At 43.9% G+C, this 15,236-nt stretch overlaps 1 pseudogene; it reads right to left on the bottom strand.

Moving 5' to 3' along the window:
• Window positions 1-1,384: 1,384 nt before the first annotated feature.
• Window positions 1,385-10,821, bottom strand: LOC120644868 (annotated as a pseudogene).
• Between the last annotated feature and the right edge of the window lie 4,415 nt (window positions 10,822-15,236).

The following is a 15,236-nucleotide window of genomic DNA, read 5'->3' as shown; positions in this document are numbered from 1 at the left end:
ATCTCCCAAGTTGTGCTAGTGGCTCCCAAAATATTTCGCCCATGGAAATTTGAAAAACGTTCGTTGGCAACTACTCCCAATTTGTGAATAGCTTTATCTGCACTATGAGTACTAGCAGTTTATATTTTATCTTTTTTCTATGTATGTAAGAAGAGTAGAGTCCAAGAATAGTTTATATTATATTTCTGCTTGCGGAGATGTCCTCTATTGAATTATCACTGTTGTATGACCGGAGTTTATGATTTTGTCAAAATTTTTGAAGTTGTCTATCAATTCTGAGTTGTTTGAGCCTATTTTTATTTGTAATGCCTGGGCCAGCACTAACACAGCAAGCAGCTCGTAGGCCGGCATGGCACGGTTAAGTGCATGTAGTGTCGTGCCTGGGGCCGAGCAGCCGCGTAGTCCCGACAAGGCACGACTAAGCTTTCATGCTAGTTACGTGTCGTGCCATGACTGTGCTATCTTGCGGTCAACGTCAACGGGCCACTCCCTCTCCATGGATTATCAGAAGAGGAAGACAGCCAAGAGCAAGTTTTTTGCTTAGGAAGAAAATTAAAAGTCAAGTCAATGGCAGAGCGAGAGCGAGAGGTGCCGTCCATGGTAGTGACGAGTGACGACCTGGTTGTCGTCGATGGAGAGAGCTTACATCTAGATGAACGAACATTTGACAATGGCATCGATCGCCGGGGTTATTCCCCATTTAAACTCTGCAGTCTCTCACGCGTGGAACTACGAAGAGAATGCGACGTGCCCGTCGCTGACAAAGTCTTCCGGTGATCTCAAGATGGATGCAGTTTGTTGGTCTGAGTGTAGTTGTAGGTTTGTTTATACATGTGGGGTGTGAGTGAGGTGTGCGTGCGTGTATGTATCAACAGATACTATAGCTGTACCCAGATGAGAGGCTTAAAAATAACTCAGGCACCACGGCCCATGATTTGGACGAGTCACGTCCCATATTTCTTCCACCAAACGCCCCATCATCCCCCGTGACACAATGGGCGTGCGTTGTTGGACTTGGACTTGGCTGGCAGCAGCATCGAAATCAGAATCACGACACAAAATATCGATTGATGACGAAAAACGATAATCACTCGAGTGACATTTAGGAATAAATTTCTCTGAATCATCTTGAAACTTTTATCAGCGCACTTGAATCTATATATGCCCTCTCTTTGTAAAAATTGTGGATTGGTACTCCCGATTTATCATAACACATCTTTTAGAAACTATACTTTCTTTAGAAAAGCAAACTTATTTTTTTCGAAACGAACCAGGCAGAAGAGCTGCCGATTCATTGGAGCAGGTGCAATGCAAAAAAGCAAACTTATATAAGGATAAATAACCACATCTGATTCATTGGCATTGACTCTGGAAAACTGCAAAATTCAGAGCATCAGAAAACGTTTAGTCTTCTACGTACTGAACATAAATCCTGAATGATTCTACCAAAGCTTCCCTGATGAAATGGAAAAGGAATACCTAGCACACATTTTGACCTTGGGCTGGCTGACAGAAACCGGAAGCAATCACACGTCCACTCCCATCATCTAAATCCTCTTGCTCTGCCTCATCTCGCTCACCATTCATTCCTCTGAACCCTTGGCTTCCGAAGAGCTGCCCGTGTTCTTGTGCTTCTCCGACTCCGAGCCCTCGCCGGCGGCGGTCCAGTACCGCTTGACGGCGAAGAGCACCTTCTCGTGGTTGGCCATCAGCGTCTTCCACCGCATCCCCTTGGGCGTCCGCTGCACCTTGAGCAGGATCTCGACGTCATCCCGGAGGATCACCGTGCCCTCGGGCCGCAGGATCCGGTCCATCTCCAGCAGGATGTCCTCCATCTTGCACCTGCTCCAAATTCACAGATCAAATTTTCAGGCACAGACACCATAGGCCACACATTCAGAGAACAGATGGGGAACAAAATTTGAATTTTGTAATTTCGTTTTTTGGAAACAGATGATGAGATTTTGGTTCACCTGTCCTTGTAAAGGGTGAAGATCCCATTGGCGTGTATGAGGTCGTATGTTCTTGGGTAGGTAGAGAACGCTTCACACCTGAAGAAGAATTCAATAGAACAAAAGTTACAAATTTTCGTGTCATTCTTCAGAATTCAGATAGATGAAATTGTTGGAAATAAATTTCTGTTAAGATAATATGTGATCTTCACTATTAAGGAAAGCGTTTAAACCACCTAAACACGATTAAGGAAACTTAATGAAAAACCCTAATGGGCTGTGATCAGCAGGCCCATTAGCCCGTTTCCAGAGGCTGCCCCCAGTCCACAGTGCCTATAAATATGAGGTTGTAGTTAGCATCCTTAATCACGTCATTAGCTAAACCCTAGCCACGAAAGTCTGATCGCTAAGGGCACTGGAGGGGTTCGGAAGGCCAATTCCTCAAGGGCAGTGTCGCTGGCGTCCGTAAGGCCGCCGCTACCATGTTCGCACATCTTCATCAACAAGTACGCCTACTTCCTCTACGGCTCGGGCGTCATCAACTCAGGAGGCACTAATGGCTGCTTCAACCGCTAACGCTGGTATAATGATCTACCATTTTTCCGCATTAGATTGATCTGTCATGAACTAGGTTATGTAAAGATCTTGGGTTATTAGCCTCTAATGTTTAAGCCTGGCTAATTCTAACAATCGGTATCATGAGCCATCTTAACCTAGTCATGCACGGTCCTTTTCAAGCCATGTTTATGCCTCAGATTTGTTGATTTAGATGCATATGGTTGTGCAGATTAGATCTCCTTGCACAATATGTAAAGGCTCAAGTTTTAGATGCAAATTGTTTCTGCAATTAAGTTGTAATGTCTCTGCAGAAATGTTTCATGCATGCCATAATGTATTTGCACGTGATTAGATCTAAATCATGGTTAATTATGTTCCTGATCACGAGATTAGATCTAATCTATTTCGGTTTAAGTCAAGTTTTAATTAAATCTTGATCTGTTTATGAGTTAAGTACCGGATTAGATGCAATCATGCCTGAGTAATGAATCAGTTTAAGTTAATGTCATGATTAAGTTAAGTAATTAAGGTTAGGGTTTACTTTTGCTTACTGTTTTTCCTAAATTAGCCCACTGTTAAGCTTTATTTTGCAAATTAAAGCCCAAATCTATGAGATTAGATGCATCAGTAAGCAATTAGAAGAAGGGGAGTCAAATTTCAGATCGCATAAGAAAATCCCAAATCTCATGATGAACCCAAACCCTAGGTGAGCATCAGTGGCTTACCTGTTACCTACCTCAGTTTCACCATGCCGTGCGCATCAGGCGCGTACTGGCCTGGCCAAATTACACCGTGAGGAGCCCTCGAAGGTCATACGTGCGATTAGTACGCACGCACACACCGGCGAGGGGCCCTGCACGGCGCACGGCCAAGACCGGCGGCCGGGGACCCGCGCGCATGAGGATTCGTGCACAGGCGGCGGCTGCGGGGCCCTGACCCACAGCGCCCCTGCCCATCCGGCTCGGCCCCACCTACTGCGTGAGGAGCAGCAGCAGACGCACCACCAGGCGCATGATGTGGGGCCCGCGCACCGCGCGTGAGGTGGCGACAGTGGCCTGCCCGCATGCGGTGCGCGGCAGCCGGCAGCACGCGGGTGGGGCCCATGGCCCACGCGGGCATGTGGTGCGGAGGCTCCCAGCAGGCGATGCCCCATGAGGAGGTGGCGCGCGGCCGAGGCTCCGAACCCCGGCGGTCCCGGCTTGCACCAGCGCCATGACGAAGCGGCGCGGAGCAAAGGCTCCGGCGGCAGCGGCTGCTCAGGGAGTGAGGAGAAAAGGGAAAGTGAAGGGATTAGGGCACCCTCCGACAGCCCGATTCCCTTATATATGAAACCACATCAGTTTTCGGCCATCCGATCTTAACAAACGGTTGAGATTTGCTCCGCATTAGGGTTCGCGGACGGGCCGAGCTGGGCCAGTGGCGCGCCAAACGGGCCACGCGCTACTGGGCCGAGCTGAGTGCGCGCATTTGGGCCGTGCAGTTTGGGGAGTTCACGGGCCATTTTAGTTTTTCGGTCTGTTTAATGAGTTTTGAGCCCAGTTTGACGTTTAAAGCCTTTTCCTTTACTGTTTAATGCTTTAAGCTTATTTCTTTAGTGTTTTAAGCTTAATCTTATTTGCTGATTATGTTTAAAGGATTTATTTATTTTTGTTGCACTTAATTACTAGCATTATGCTTATTTAATTTTTTCATGAGTTATGTAAATGCTTTTATGATGTTTTAATTGCATTTATTCACTGAAAATTATGTTTATCCACCATGAACAATTATGATGCACTCTATTTAAATGGAGCCATCGGGAAGTTTATTTAGAGCACTTGTAATTAATTCTGACCATCGTTGTTTTAATTACGAGTTTTAATGATAAATTTTGTTTGTTTTCCCCATCGGTGATGCAAATTGAAATTTATGTATGATTTTGATCAGACCATCGTAGGGTTAATTTCATACTTCTTATGAGCATCTTAATTGTGAATTTAATAAAATTATTGTTCTCATGATTTTCACTGAACACTGTGACGGGCTACCTGAAGTCCATTGAGCCCCTGAATGGCACCAACTATCCCAGCTGGTATAATGATGTTCAGGTGGCCATTGCTGTGTGCGAGTATGATCTCGCGTTACGTGAGGATAAGCCAGCAGTGCCCACTGATCCCAATGGTGATCGGACTGCCATTGAGAAGTGGGAGAGATGTAACAGGTTGGCTCTCGTGATCATTAAGCAAACGATCACACCTACCATCTGTGGTGCTATTTCTGATAAGGACCAGGATGGTAATGATCTGACGGCCAAGGAATATCTCGCTAAGGTGGAAGATAATTTCAAGAGCTTCTCCAAAACTTATGCTAGCACTCTCATTATGAAGATGCTAACTTCATAGTATGATGGGCAAAGTGGAATCAGGGAGCACATTATGAGCATGTGTGACATGGCCAATAAGCTGAAGACACTGGATATGGCTATCTCTGATGGTTTTCTGGTGCACTTCATTATGACTTCACTTCCTGCACAGTATAGTCCCTTCAAAATAAGTTACAACACTCAGAAGGCGACTTGGAGCATGGCTGAGCTCATTAGCTACTGTATTGAGGAAGAAGAAAGGAAAAAAGCTGAAAGGATGAAGGATGCTGTCAACATGGTCAGCGAGCGCTTTGGGCGTGTTAGCGTCAGCAACACTCCCAAGCATCAGGCTGAGTCTGGCAGCAGCAGGCAGCATAAGAAGAAGTTTAAGGGCTATAAGGGCAAGGCTGTGCAGCATAAGAAGACTTCTGAGAAGAGGCTATGCAAGTTCTGCAAGTCACCTAACCATGAGCAGAAAGATTGCCATGGTTTTAAGGACTGGCTGAAGAGCAAAGGTACAATTATTGATTATGTATCTTTCATTGATGAATCATTCTTAGTAAATTTTTCTCCTAATACTTGGTGGATTGACTCAGGTGCCACTATGCACATTTCCAATTCATTACAGGTATTCAGTTCGATCCGAACTATAAGAGAGGGGGAGCGAAGCCTAAGAGTGGCTGATGGCAATGAGGTCAAGGTTGAAGGCATTAGGAGCTTCGACTTGGAGCTACTGGGTGGCTTCAACCTTCATTTAAATGATGTTCTTTATGTTTCCAGTTTGAAGAGAAACCTTATTTCTGTTTCACATTTAAATAAGTCGGGACATATTTGTGAGTTTGGCAACTCTAAGTGCAATATTAAGTTTCATAATATAAGTGTTGGCCTTGGTCATTTGCAAGGTGATCTTTATTTGCTCTCTCTTGATGATTATTCTGTGATGAATGTGAATGATGTAACGCATAAGCGCAAGTGTGATGATGAGACTTCTTCGAAATTGTGGCACTGTCGTTTATGCCACATTTCGAGGGGGAGAATTGAGCGTCTCATTAGAGAAGAGATACTCTATTCATTAGATCTTTCTGAGTTAGATCAACAATGCGTTGATTGTATTAAGGGGAAATTCACTAAGACGATTAAGAAAGGAGCTACTCGGAGTTCGGGCCTATTAGAAATAATTCATATTGATATTTGTGGCCCGTTCCCAGTAAAGTCTGTTGATGGTTTTGACTCGTTCATTACTTTCACAGATTACTTCTCTCGTTATGGCTATATTTACCCCATTCGCAATCGATCCGAGTCATTAGATAAATTTAAAATATTCAAGGCTGAAGTGGAAAATCAGCATGACTATTAAATTAGTGCGATCGGATCGAGGTGGTGAATATTATGGGAGACATGCTCCATTCGGCCAAGTACCTGGACCATTCGCTAAGTATCTTGAGGAGAATGGTATAAAGACCCAGTACAGTATGCTGGGCGAACCACAACAAAATGGAGTAGCTGAGCGTCGCAATCGTACACTTATGGACATGGTACGTAGCATGCTTAATTATTCTACCTTTCCTGTGGAACTGTGGATGGAAGCGCTAAAGATAGCCGCGCACATACTTAATCGGGTTCCTTCCAAATCCGTTCCTAAGACACCTTATGAATTGTGGTTTGGGAAGAAACCGACGCTTAATTATTTACGTGTGTGGGGCTGTCCAGCCAAAGCTAAGTTATTTAATCCACAGCAAAAGAAATTAGATGATAAGACGGTTAGCTGCTATTTCATCGGATACCCTGATAAGTCTAAGGGATACCGATTCTACTGTCCTGATCGCTTCACTAAGTTTGTTGAGACCAGACAGGCTGTATTCCTTGAGGATTCAGGAATCAGTGGGAGCTTTCCGAGGAGAGAAATTAATCTTGAAGAAATACGGGCTGAGCTTCCCATCCCGATTATTCAGGAAATAGTAACACCTCAGTTAGTGCCGCTGTTGTTCCTTCCGTTCAGAGTACACCATCCGTTCAGATTACGCCTCTTGTTCAGAGTACTAGCGCTGCTCCGCTAGTGGTAGTAGCTCCTGAGCCTGCGAGTGGACCACAAGCCGAACCACAAGCCGAGCAAGTGGCGCCTAATGATGAAGTTGAAAACCCTGTCGAGGTGCCTCATGCCGCACCTCAACCAAAACCTCAGCCTGTTCAGCCCTTAAGAAGATCACAGCGGGCTAGGAAACAGACAACCTTCCCAGATTATGAGACATATTTGAGTGAAGATATGTATGACGTTGGGAAAGTTGATGATCCTAACTCGTTCAGGGAGGCAGTATCATGTGAGAATTCTGCCAAATGGGTTGAGGCTATGGAAGAAGAGCTTAAGTCCATGAGTTCTAATGATGTTTGGGATCTGGTACATATTCCTAATGGAGTCAAACCAGTAGGCTGTAAATGGGTTTACAAGACTAAACGTGACTCTAAAGGGAATGTCGAATGATTCAAAGCAAGACTCATAGCCAAGGGTTTTACACAAAAAGAAGGGGTTGATTATAATGAAACTTTCTCCCCTGTGTCTAAGAAAGATTCTTTCAGAATCGTCATGGCGCTAGTGGCTCATTATGATTTAGAGCTATATCAGATGGATGTTAAAACTACGTTCCTTAATGGTGACTTGGATGAGACTATCTTCATGGCACAGCCGGAAGGTTTTGCTTTGAAGGGCAAGGAACATATAGGATGCAAACTAAAGAAGTCCATTTACGGACTTAAGCAAGCGTCAAGACAATGGAACCTTAAATTTGATCAAGTGATTAAGAATTCGGATTTAAGGAGAATGATGTAGATAATTGTATCTACACTAAGATGAAGGGTGGTACATTCATAATTCTAGTACTTTATGTGGATGATATCCTATTAGCAAGCAGCGATAAGCATATGCTGCATGAGACAAAGGGATTTCTTTCATCCAACTTTGATATGAAAGATCTTGATGATGCCTCTTACGTTCTGGGCATTGAGATACATCGAGATAGGACAAAAGGAGTACTAGGATTATCTCAGAAAGCATATATTGAGAGAATGCTTAAGAGATTTAATATGGATAAGAGTAAGGCCACACCTGTTCCATTAGCGAAGGGCGATAGGTTTAGTGAAGCCCAATGTCCTAAGAACCAATTGGAATTAGATGAGATGAAGGACATACCTTATACTTCAGCTGTCGGAAGCCTGATGTATGCACAAGTCTGTACGCATCCTGACTTGGCATTTGCTACCAGAATGTTTGGAAGATATCAAAAAAATCCCAAAAAGGTCCACTGGGTAGGTGTCAAGAAGGCATCACGTTACTGCCAAGGCACCAAAGACTTTATGCTCACATATAGAAGATCAGATAACTTTGAAGTTGTTGGTTATACTGATGCTGACTTTGCGGGCTGTGTGGATAGTAGAAAATCTACATCAGGATATATCTACACGTTAGCTGGTAGAGCAATATCATGGAAAAGCTCTAAGCAAAGTTTGGTTGCAGCATCGACGATGCAAGCTGAATTTGTGGCATTCTATGAAGCAACAGGACAGACTGTATGGCTTAAGAATTTTATTCCGGGCCTTAAGGTTATTGACAGCATTACGGAACCTATAACGTTATACTGCGATAATCAGTCCGCACTATTCTTTTCGAGTAACAACAAGTCAAGTGGCGCTTCCAAACACATTGACCTTAAGTATCGAGTTGTGAAAGAAAGATGCTAGGATCGAACCATTAAGATTGAGCACATAAGAACTAATACTATGTTAGCGGATCCGCTCACTAAAGGCTTACCACCGAACGTGTTTAAGCAGCACATTACTAATATGGGTTTGGTAGATAGTCTTTAGGTCCTGGTTTAGGGCCATTATGATCTCCCTATTAATGAATAAGCGTTCTACCGAGGTGTTTCAGTGAGACTGTGGGTAATGGGTCCCAGTAGTGCATCAAGCTGCTGACGACGCATTGGTCCGGTACTTACTGTTATACTGAGGGTGAACTTTAAGTGTGATGCGAACATTTAGTTTAACCGTTCGATCAAGTGGGAGAATGTTGGAAATAAATTTCTGTTAAGATAATATGTGATCTTCACTATTAAGGAAAGCGTTTAAACCACCTAAATGCGATTAAGGAAACTTAATGAAAAACTCTAATGGGTTGTGATCAGCAGGCCCATTAGTCCCGTTTCCAGAGGCTGCCCCCAGCCCCACAGTGCCTATAAATATGAGGTCGTGATTAGCATCCTTAATCACGTCATTAGCTAAACCCTAGCCACGAAAGTCTGATCGCTAAGGGCACTGAAGGGGTTCGGAAGGCCAATTCCTCAAGGGCAGTGTCGCTGGCGTCCGGAAGGCCGCCTCTACCCTGTTCGCGCATCTTCATCAACAAGTACGCCTACTTCCTCTGCTCAGGCATCATCAACTCAGGAGGCACTAATGGCTGCTTCATCCGCTAACGCTGGTATAATGATCTACCATTTTTCCGCATTAGATTGATCTGTCATGAACTAGGTTAGGTAAAGATCTTGGGTTATTAGCCTCTAATGTTTAAGCCTGGCTAATTCTAACAGAAATTAAACTACAGCTCCTGCTGCTTATGTTAATTACCAGTCATGGTACATGCCGATGAGGCCGCGCTCGTAGACGACGCCGAGGGTGGAGAGCTCGGCGGCGGTCGGCACGACGTTCATGACCCAGGCCTTTGGGGAGAAGATCGCCGCAGACCCAGACGCCGACCTCGCCCATCTCCGTGACCTTTTCCCAGCAGAGCGCGGCGGCGGTACTCCTCAATCCGCTGCTGCTCGGCGGCGAGGTCCGCCTCCGCGTGCTCCCACGCCTTGTGGTTCGTCTTCCAGTTGATCGGCGGGCCCGAGAGCACCCAGTAGCCACCCGGCTGGAGCACGCGGTCGATCTCCATCATGTACATCCCGCCTGCGTGTGTGAAAGGCAGCGCGTGAGGATTCCTGCTTGCGATCATGGAGGCGGCCGGGCATGGCGGCGGTGGCGCTCACCGTTGGCGGCCCAGGGGATGAGGCAGCGGGAGCAGTGCACCATGTCGAAGGCGCGCGGCGGGAAGGGGAGCTTGACGGAGCCGAGGACGCCGATGAAGGCCGGCACGCCGCGCTCGAGAGCGAACTGGACCTGCGCCTCGTGCGAGTCGCGCGGCGCGAAGGACATGGCGATCACGCCGCGGGAGTCCAGGTACGCGCCCAGGCTCGCCACCTGCACACGCACAGATGGACGCCGAGTCAGTCAGGGAAGCCGGCAACGGCGAGGTCGGCCAAGGTAGGCGGCGAGGTGCTTATTACGTACGCCGCAGCCGATGTCGAGGACGGTGCGGACGTGGCCGCCGGCGAAGGGGACGACGGAGGCGAGGCGGTCGATGTACTCGTCGGCGCCGTGGGGGAACTGCGTGCCGCCGCCGGGGAAGCGGAGGACGGCGCCCTCGTACTGGACCCAGTTCTGGACGGCCTTCTCGACGGTGAGGCTCTTGTAGGGCGCGTTGGCGAAGGGGACGAGGTCGCGGCTCCGGGGCCACGGGAACGGCGTCACGTAGCCCGGCGGCGCGGGGACCAGGCAGCGCAGGCGCTCGCCGGCGGCGGGGCAGTGCCGCTCCCGGTACACCATGTTCTTGCGGGGGAACTTCATGGCGCGGTCCTGGTCGTGGCAGGGGGTGTGGTCCGCCAGCGCCGCCGCGCACGGCGCGAACAACTCCGGGGCCGCGCCGGCCGCCGCCGACGCGTTCGCGGCGGCGGCGCCGCCGTGGTGCGTCTCGAAGCTGAGCCCCGCGGCGGCGGTGGGGCCGCCGCAGGCCGCCTGCCGGTTCACGGCGGCGGCGATGCGGTCGCCCTTGCCATAGCCGCTGCGCTGCCACGCGCCGAGCACGTAGAAAAAGCAGCACAGCGCCATGGCGACCACCAGGCTCAGCGGGCTCCGCGCCCCCGAGCTGCTCTTGTTCGCCATGGCCGCCTGGCCGATTGGATTCGATCAACCAATCTGCCATCATCAAGAACAATAATTTCAACAAGAAAGAAAGAAACATTTTTTCCTACAAAATGTGATCAATAATGTGCAAATATAATGCACGATGGATGAATCGGAGTGGAATGTAACGCGAACCTTGATTGCGATGCTCACGTTTCTAATAATCTGATCGATTAACGATGTGGTAAATCCGAACGCTGCTCTTGCGTTTGATTGAGGGAGGTGAGGAGGAATACGTGACGCGGTTTGTGTCAGGTATGCAGAGTAACGAGAAGGAGAGAGAACCGGATCTTGGAAGTGTTAGAGCAAAAGTAATTGATTGTTTCTATTGATGGGATTTACAGTTTATATACAAGACCAAGGGAGGCCGAAGGGATATGCCTGTATGGCCCCTTCGTGGGTTGATCCTTTCGTGGATTGGCCCTTTCGTGATGGCCCTTTCATGAAAAGTAACCGCCTAATCACTAATCTAATTAACTATTACAAAAATTGATCTCTAATTCTAATTTCTTCGTAACACTCCCCCTTGATCAATTTTCTTCTTCTTATGGTCTTGTAATCAATCGAATAACTCTTTGAAAATCCTATGGAAAAAATCAGGAGATGCGATATATATAACTCCCCCAAAAACCTTTCAGGAAAAATGTGAGAAGAATCTTTGGAAAATCTTGTGGGAAAAACCAAAGTAATTCTGCTATACTAGGCAAAACTCCTTCAAACCCAGTGGGAAAATTAGGAGAAACACCGTAATATACAACTACCAATGTTAGTAGACCCTTAAGATAAACCCAAGTCTTACTCTAATAACACCTTGACCATATGATCAATATGCTTCAAATATCATCTTCCAAAAACCCCTGTGGGGAAAATAGATGATATAGCATATACCGTTGTGCCGGCATTGCCTCATCAAAAACTTTATATAAGAAACATCAAAGGGAAAACTCACATAAAGAAAAGAGTACAATGCATGTTATGTCCGAGTATCATCCACCAAAAACCACATGGAAAAAATGGATGATATGACATGACATTGTGTTGATATTGCCTCATTAAAAACTTTATATGAGAAACCCCAAGGGAAAAACTCATAGAAAGAAAAAAGTGCAATATGATGTTTGCAACAAGTTACTATTCAGAGAGACTCTCCCCCTGATACTTGCAAATATCAAATTAAATTCATACCAATGTACTCAACACATAAGAAATGTTGAGTATGGTAGACTCTGTGAATATCTCCACGAGATTATCACATTACTTATTTTGCAAATGTTCATATGTCCATATTACTTATGGAGCAGAACCATCTTAGTGCAAAAATATTACACTAACTATAACTTGTCTTCATCTACACAACACAAGTTGTATTACCTTTATGGGTAATGACTATTGATTCAATAGAATCAACACCACATAACTTCAATATGTGATCTATCATTTTGTCCAGCTATACACATCATGTGAAGTCTTGTGCAATACAATATCAGAATGATTATTGGAATTGACCATTAAATGTCTAGTTAAAAACTATCACTAAATGGTCTTTCCATATGTACATTAAGCCTTCCAATGATCTGGATTTTGGGATCTTAGAGATAACCAGAATCATTATATCCACATGATCGGATCATGGATTATACCAAGATCACATGTGCTATTTGAGATATCAAAAGATACTCTTAATTCCAATCTACCAATATTTGGTTGGACTAGCACTGCTACTAGATAGCAAATCTTTGCAAAAGTAATATCCGGCCAGGAATATTTGCAAGATATATCAACGCATCAATAGCACAGAGATAATGAACTATATGTTATATTATCTCATATCAATCACTATGGCATACAATAATCTTTCTCTTTTGTAGAGATAGAACAACCATAGGATACCTTCATATTGAATCGCTCAATATGATCTGGATATAGAAGCTTTGTATAAAATTTTGAGAGAAGATGCTTAGATCATAAACACAAAATAAAATATTGGTTTAGTCTGTATCTTCCATCTTAAACTCCGTCTTTGATTATCACGCGCTATCAATGTGTGTTCATTACTAATGGCGTCAAATTTATTGACCACCATATAATACTATGAAGTCCAATCAAGGACATAAAAAAATGAACACCCATGTGTAATCAATCTTATATCCCTTAAGTTTAAGGAATGCACACAAGGTCGATTGTACCAAATTTGACTTAATTGCTCTAAGCCGTATATTGACTGAAGCAATACGCAATATATGTTGCGATTTTATGTATGAGGTTTGGGTATGTGAACTCCTTCTCGGAAGCTTCACAAATATACCAAATCAAGTTATCATATAAATATATGCAATCACTACATCTATCAACTATCAACTGCAAAGATAGATGCTTTTGTACTGCCAATCAAAAGATAGTATCAAAAATTTGTAACAATTATTTAGGAGAATAATTTGCACTAAAACTAAGTGCCTGGGCTTTGCGTAAACCCCTTACGCTACTAGTCTTGCTTTGTGTCTCACCACCATATTGTTCTCAATTCATTTTAGGATGAAAACACTTATGTATCCCACAGTAAAGATACCTTGAGATGTTAGCTCCATAGGCTAAACCATCTCTTTCTTGGTGAGCAAGACTATCTCTGTATGTACTACTTCATTCAACAAGTTCCAATAAGAGTGTTCAAAATACTCTGCCGTGGTCTTATTAATTGAATGACTTGGAATGTTGTATACAATTTATTCAGAGAAATATTTGTCCACACGTGTAGCCTTTGTTTCATAAAATTCTCCAGTCTATCAAGACTCAAAAATATCATTAACGACTCATCATGACTTCCTGAAACGAGAGTCATGGCTTTCCGATATCCTAGCATCAGTATTTAGGTACACCTTTGAGCTAGGTTTGTGGATGACATTCATCCACCGGGTAATAACCAATATTTACCCACAATATGTTGCCAACAGGTTCACCTGCATTTACTATCTTAGAAGGAAAGCCTTCTATTGCTAGCAATGAATAATCCTGCTTTATGGCCATACTTCTCCCCCTCTTATTTACAATTGGGAGTTGAGTGGATTTATTTGGTACCTCCACTCTTTCTAGCACATAACTTCCAAAGGATTAACAAATTTAAAAGATACCTTAGTAATCAGTAAATGCATTTGGCAGTCTATTTGCAATATTTTGCAAATAATAGTTATTTGAACTCAAAATTCAGTTCATTTAGTACGTGATCCAGAGCTTGAAATGCCTTAAGCATTCCAAATAATTTCCTGGCATTAGATATGGTACTTCAAATCTCCCCCTAATGCCTGGAAATGCTCGTTATTAAAAGAAACCCAGCGTACGGGCCATAAATAGGTCCTCCTTGAGACGTTCTAGATACTTAATGATTGACGGAGATTGAAAATCTTATGTTGATCCCAAATTTTCTGTGTGTACCCATCAATGTATGCTGTGGTGGTGAGATTGGTACGTATACAACGTAACCCAATCTTACGCAAATAGGAAATCTTCAAGGATTCGCACGTACTAAATGCATATATAAGGGATATGCAGTTAATTATAAGTCAGGAGTGTGTAAATCTACCTGACCCCAACTCCAAGTTGGCAAATAGCAATTCGCTAACGGTGGTCCTATATTATTTTGATGTCTTTTGTATAGATTCCATTTATCCCTTTGGATATTTAACTGAATTCTAATGCCAAAACAATTGTTTTGAGGCATATAAATTTAGTAGTGTTCAGAATAATGAGCTCACAACTTGAGCCATTATTTACCAAATGCATGGTTGAGTGTGGATACGTCACACACTCTAGATCATCTTATAGATGAATCTCACACTCTAGATCATCTTATAGATGAATCTTTACAACCATGAAATGCCTAATCTGTCCATACAATGTTTGTATCGGACTCAAACATATTCTCTTGAATATAATCAAGGAATATTATACGCTGAAATATGATTTTAAGATAAGAGGATCTTAAAATCTGTTTCACTGTGGCACTTATCATAACCACACTTTTGAAAAAATATGACCAATAGAATTGCTAATAATTTTTCAACTAATCCCATAGGATGGGCAAGTTGATCATTCCAAATTTGGAATGCATCAACAGTGTGAAAAATTATCTTATACGCAACATCTTTTACTGTAATGATTGTATGCATAATATAATCAAAATGAGACTTATCTCATTACTTATATGCCATATCCTATATTGTCCTTTTTGTGTTTCCAAACGAAAACACATTTGGATATCTCTATAATTTGATAAGATATGAGTCGAATTAGAATTAAATATCCTCGATTGTTATCTCATATCCATAGGAAGAATGATAGTAGTAGAACAAACCAAACTATCATTGCATCACATCAACGATGGCCAAAAATATTCTCTTTTA

Source organism: Panicum virgatum, chromosome 8K (genome assembly GCF_016808335.1).
Source record: "Panicum virgatum strain AP13 chromosome 8K, P.virgatum_v5, whole genome shotgun sequence".
Classification (NCBI taxonomy): Eukaryota; Viridiplantae; Streptophyta; class Magnoliopsida; order Poales; family Poaceae; genus Panicum; species Panicum virgatum.
The sequence above is the reverse complement of the archived record's forward strand: the minus strand, read 5'-3'. Positions and strand labels throughout refer to the sequence as shown.